Raw genomic sequence first — 6,100 nt, 5'->3', positions numbered from 1 at the left:
GGGTGGACGAGAAGGAGGCATGAGGCATTTTCGAGGGACGAGAAGCCGGAGCAAAAGTTTGCTCCAAGGTCGGAAGTTGGGTTCGGGTGAGCCCTATTCCGGATGGCTGAGATCACCCAAGTGGAGATGGAGTCAGAGCGGAAGACCCGGACCTAATCAAGTGGAGCTGGAGTGGAAGAACCCAAACCAAATAGTTAACATGAAGTTAACTTGGGTCCGAGCGCCTGGACTCAGTCCAGGCGCTCGGAGCAAGCTTTTATCCGGAATGCGATGTGACGCATTTCATTACGAAAGGGATAAAAGTTTATCCTTTCCTAGGCACCTGGAACCCTTCCAGGCGCCCCGACCAGGGCTATAAATATAGCCCTGGTCCTAGAAAGTAAAATAGAACACTTGTGATTAATTTCATTTCAGTCTGGTTCTGTAATTGAATGCTTTAATTGTTGTAAAGAGGTTTCTTCACCTGAAGGAGAGTTTAGTGCGCTTTCAACCTCCTTGGATTAACAACCTCCCCGATTGTAACCAACTAAATCCATCGTACCTCTTCTTTTTTAATCTCTTATTTTTTGTTTATGAAAGTGTTAAGTTTAATTAAGCTGTAAAAGTTGGAGGAAGGATCACTTTTATTTGTATGGCTATTCATCCCCCTCTAGCCAGCCGCCAAGGGACCAACACATTACACAATCCAAAAGGCATTCGTCGATAAGCGAAAGTTCCATAAGGGCATGTAAAAGTGGCCTTCTCCTGGTCATGGGAATGTATTAGAATCTGATAAAATCCGGAATACCCATCCATATAGTAGAAATAAGAATGTTAGCAAGCCTCTCAAACAGCTAGTCAATTAAGGGAAGGGAAAAATGATTCTTTCTTGTCTCCTTATTTAACTTCTAATAATCAATGCACATCTACCATTCGGTAACTGTTCTGGTTGGGATCAATTCATTGCTTTCATTTTTTATTACCATCATTCCACCCTTTTTTGGAACTACATGCACTAGATTTACTCATTCACTGTCAAAAATTGGATATATGATCCTTGCATCTAATAATTTCAATACCTCTTTTTGAACCACCTCCTTCATGTTGAGGTTTAATCTCCTTTGATGTTCAACTGAGCTTTCTAATAAGATTTTATGCATGCATAAAGAAGAATTGATCCCTTTGTTGTCATCAATGTTGTACCTAATTACTTTCCTATGCAAGCTTAGTTCTCTAATTAGTTTCTCAGTTTCCATCTCAGTCAGATTTGCATTAATTATCATAGAAAATGTGGAATTTGGCCTAAGAAATTCGTATCTAAGGTTAGATGGTAAAGGTTTCAGTTCCACTTGAGGTGCTAAAATTTCATGTACAATAGAATTCTGCTCAATTATCTTTATTTGTTCATACTCTGATACTGGTCCAAGAACTTTTTTCTCATCCTCTTCTTCTTCTCCATAACTCAAACTTTCTTCTAAGGGATTCTCTAACATTGATAGGGGCAAACAATCACTATTACTTCTATCTTCTCTTAAAGAATTTCCACTATCTATATCCGTAGATAAATTCATTGAAGACGTCATACGACCCAACATCTATGTCAATGTTCCACTACACCAAGGTAATATCATTGTGAGATCCTTACGATAAAGATGAATGTCTTCTTCTGAAGTGCTTTGGGTTCCACTACTCTCTTGACTTGGTTCCCCCTTTCTTGGCAGCTTTATCTCCATCCTTTTTACCTATGGACTTCTGAATGAGAGAGTCATTTGGTTTTCTCTTGACCATTCATTGATATTTGCTACTATCCGGTCGATCACTTCACATGCTTCATTCAGACTTTTATTAAGCAAAGAACCTCCAGCAGCCCAGTGTAGCAGATTTTTTTTTCTAGAAGAATATCGCTATATAAAATGTACTAATTGCCAACCAGTACTCAATCCCATGATGTGGACATTGGTATAAAATATTTAAGAATCTGTCCCATGCTTGGCATAACATTTCCCCTTCTTGTTGTTTGAAATGCAGGATTTGATTCCTGAGTTGAGTTGTCTTCTTTGAAGAAAAATATTCGTTCACAAACTTACTCTTGAGTTCATTCCAAGTTTTGATACTTTTGGGTTGTAAAGTATTAAGTCATACTTTTGCAGTATCTCTGAGACTAAAAGGGAAAACCATCAATATAATCAAATCTGAAGAGATCCCTTCGTACTTCATCGTGTTACAATACCTACAAAATTCCATCAAGTGTGAGGAAGGACTTTCTGTATCTAACCCCCTAAATTGATCTTCTTGAATTTCTAAAATAAATGTTGGATCAAGGACGAAGTTGGGAGCGTGACTTTCTGGTAGCACAATAGGACTCAATTCTCTTGCTGACTTGGGAGCCACAGTCTTTTAGAGGCCTTTGAACCATTTTTATTTGATTAATTAACTTGCTAACTGAAATCGTAAATCTTAGCAACAAGAATTTACAATGTAGAATTCAAAATTATGTTCAAATGAGAAAACAAAAAATCAAAGTGTTGAATTAACGTACAGGAAGAAAATGACATAAATAAAGTAAAAAAATGCAAGATATATGAAAAATAAAAGTGCAAAAATATTTACATAAATAGAAAACAATGTCTAGTCTAACTCAAGTGATTATCAACTAATGTTATAAATGTAGTCTCCGGTAATGACGCCAAAAACTTGACGTGGTACAGTCCGCAAGTGCACGTTTGTTGTCAAGTAATAAAAGATTATCGATCTCACGAGAACTGGTTATAAGCACTAGTAATTACTCATGGCAAATTATCTAAACGAACATTGGTTGAGAATCTTGTACTAAAGAAGTAGATTGAGAGAAAGAGGAATAAAGAGAGTGAGGTTGAGAGAGAAAGAGAGAGTTGGTTGAGGAACTTGGTTTGGGAAATGTTCTAGGGGTTCAGTTTTATTGTGATTCTAATCAATGGACTAAAGATCACCGATCACCCATTCTCTATTCCTATGCACATGTAGGAGGAACATTTCGTTGCCGATACTTGCCCACGGTGGTCATGTCGAAGTGTCATTTCTATTGATATCCAATGCTACCTAATAGAAATAATTTCTATGAAGTTTGGTCCAATAATTACCCCTAGGCCCCACTACAAGAATATTGTGATTTCACAATACTTAAAAGACAACGTTTTTTTTTTAAAAAAAAACGTTATCTTTTTTTCTTTTACAACACTTTTAGTGAAAAGTGTTGTCTATATTTTATATTTTTTATTAAAGACAACATTTTTTCACCTAATGTTGTCTATTGGTGTTTTTTTGGGGGCCAAAGACAACACTTTTCAAAAAGCGTTGTCTATCAACTTTTTTTAATATGTGCAACAACTATTTTTTTAACAAGTTTACTCCACAGAAAACTCACATTTGAAAAAACTCCACGAAAACCTAGTTTCCAACACTCATCGTCGCCCGCCAAAACCGAAGCCTCCGTCATCCTCATCGCTGGCCAAGCCACCCCTCGTCTGGGAGCCTTCTATGAGTTCTTCGCTTGACAATCTCACCCCTCCCTCACCGTATATAGCGTTGATTCATCAGAGCCACGTCGGATCCAACTTTTCCCTCTTGGCGTTTCATCTCCGCCTTCTGCCGCCTTGTCTGACACCGAAAGGGGGGACAGATCTCAAGCCTACACTTCTCCCCTAAGGATTGTCCTCTTTGGAGTAGATCAGGCCGCCATGCTCGACCTCTTACCGGGGGTGGTTGGGAGGGTTTCCTCGTCTACCTCGATGTCCTCTTCATCTTCGTCGATGTTTTTGAATCCCAGTAGCAATATATTTCAGTACAAGGTTGACGTGCCCCAACGATCCCTTGCAACGTAGTTTGAGGATGGGCTTCTACGGTTCTTGCATTCCACCCTGGGGCACCGAGGAAGGTGCCAAGATCACCTTACAAGGTGAGTACTTTTGCTTAGATTTGTCTTTGCACTTAATTTTACAGGTTTTAGGGAGAAACATTAGACTTCGATGAATTTGATAGGCAAGAAAATTTGAATCTTTTCTAGTTCTGGTTCTCAAATTTGAAGCTGGCATGGACATCGGAGCACATAATGGCAAATCCAAATGTTCTGTCGTTGATCTTGGAGAAGAGGTTGATGCCCAGGTATGTTGTCCGGGACATTGTCATTCACAAGGGATTGATTAAGCCTTGCTTCACAGGAAATCATTTCCTAGTTTCAAACAAGAAGTTCAAGCCTTTGCTAGATTTTGTTGTGTTAACTTAAACTCAGTTTATGGCATGTTTCTTGTTGCTTAGGGTATGATTGAAGTGAATACTATTAGGCTTTTGAAAATTGGTTTTTGATTAAAGGAATTAGTTAGTGCCATAGAGATATCCATAGCTGGAGGACCTTGTGCAATTGTTCCTTGATCACAAGCTCAATTTATGGCATGTTTATGGTAAAAAGAAGAGTTTGGTTGGAAGTTCCAAGAGTTTCGAAGAGGAAGAATCAACATTTCAAGTTCTACTAATCTATTTCATTACTCTTCATGCCCTTTCCTATAAGTTATTGCGATTCTTCTGCTACCAATTTGTCTTGTTAAATGCTTTGGTTCATTTTATTCTAATCTTATTCCTTTTCTTGCCTTCCTGACATAAATTTTATTAGATTCCATGCATACCTACTACTTTTCATACTTCTTGCTTTTACCAGAACTTTCTTATTGTTATCTAAGGCAAAAGATGACAAGCAAATTGAAACAAATGATGAGTTATGTTAAATGGATTTCATATTGGAAACTAAATGTCACCATTGATCTTGTTGATGATTTCACAAGATAACACTCATTGACAACGATGTACTTACTGTTGGATTGTGAAAGTCAATAGAGGGAGGGGGAAGGTAAATATCGATCGAAAAAAATTTATCATAGAGTAAGCAGCGGAAAAGTAGAATTACAACGCTAACGAGAACCGTTTTACTTGGTTCGGAGTCTTGGTCAACTCCTACTCCAAGGCTCGCACTCATCGAGTGTTTTCATTGGGCAATCCACTAGCAGTTCGAAAAGATGATTACAAAATTTGAAGTACAAAAATGCTAAAATAAATGAAATACCGACAACAAGTAAGGAAAAAGAAATCAGCACGCTGCCAGAGAAGCTTCGTCGTAGGAGCACAACACAGGATTGCAAGCGTCAGCAGACATAGTCATGAGTTGTTCTTTGATCCAGGGCTCACCCTCCTTATATAGGAGGCTCCGGGAGCCCGGATCCCTTCCGAGCGCATGGACTGTGACGTAGCCCAGCCAGCTAGAGGCTCCATGTGGCGATGTGCGATGGGGATAAAGTTTGCATCCCGGGCACCCGAATCCCTTCCGGGTGCCCGGACCTCCATTTTCCAGCTACCTGCAAGAAAACGTTAATCTAAGGCGGAATGCAAATTATACAACACTACAAAACAAAGTGTTAGCATGATTTATATAAGGAACAAATCTTAATTAGATTCCGTCTCACTGAGACCGGAATCTAGTCAAGATCTCGACTTAGAGTTCTGAAATGATTCTAAGTTGGATCAGCGCCAAAGTTCCCTTCCCGGGAACACGTCCTCACAGTCACTCCCCTACAGTGACTTACCTTAACTTACCTGTCAGACGTTCGGTCAGTCAATCAACCCGTCTGGATTTCATGCCAGCTACCCGGTTAGCCCATCGACCTAGCAACACTGAGTTAGCACAGTAGATAAAAATAGTACAGTAAACCTAGAGTTACCTCCCTAAGGTTGCCTAGATTCACTCACTAGGATTTCCATTGCCTGGCTTCACTCACCAAGACTTCCTCCACCTAGCTTCACTCACTAGGGTCTGGCTTCACTCACCAAGACTTCCTCCACCTAGCTTCACTCACTAGGGCATGGCTTCACTCACCAGGACTTTCACTACCTAGCTTCACTCACTAGGGTTTGGCTTAACTCACCGGGACTTCCCCCACCTAGCTTCACTCACTAGGGTCTGGCTTCACTCACCAGGACTTTCACTACCTAGCTTCACTCACTAGGGTTTGGTTTCACTCACCGGGACTTCCCCCACCTAGCTTCACTCACTAGGGTCTGGCTTCACTCACCGGGACTTCCACCACCTAGCTTCACT

The 6,100-nt window shown here is 40.0% G+C and overlaps 1 non-coding gene across 1 annotated transcript; it reads left to right on the top strand.

The window, feature by feature from the left end:
• Positions 1 to 1,918: 1,918 nt before the first annotated feature.
• Positions 1,919 to 2,024, top strand: LOC121983480. Its single transcript, XR_006112530.1, has one exon. It is a non-coding gene; the product is annotated as a small nucleolar RNA R71 (small nucleolar RNA).
• Positions 2,025 to 6,100: the final 4,076 nt, after the last annotated feature.

Source organism: Zingiber officinale, chromosome 5A, assembly GCF_018446385.1.
Source record: "Zingiber officinale cultivar Zhangliang chromosome 5A, Zo_v1.1, whole genome shotgun sequence".
Taxonomy (NCBI): domain Eukaryota; kingdom Viridiplantae; phylum Streptophyta; class Magnoliopsida; order Zingiberales; family Zingiberaceae; genus Zingiber; species Zingiber officinale.
The sequence above is the reverse complement of the archived record's forward strand: the minus strand, read 5'-3'. Positions and strand labels throughout refer to the sequence as shown.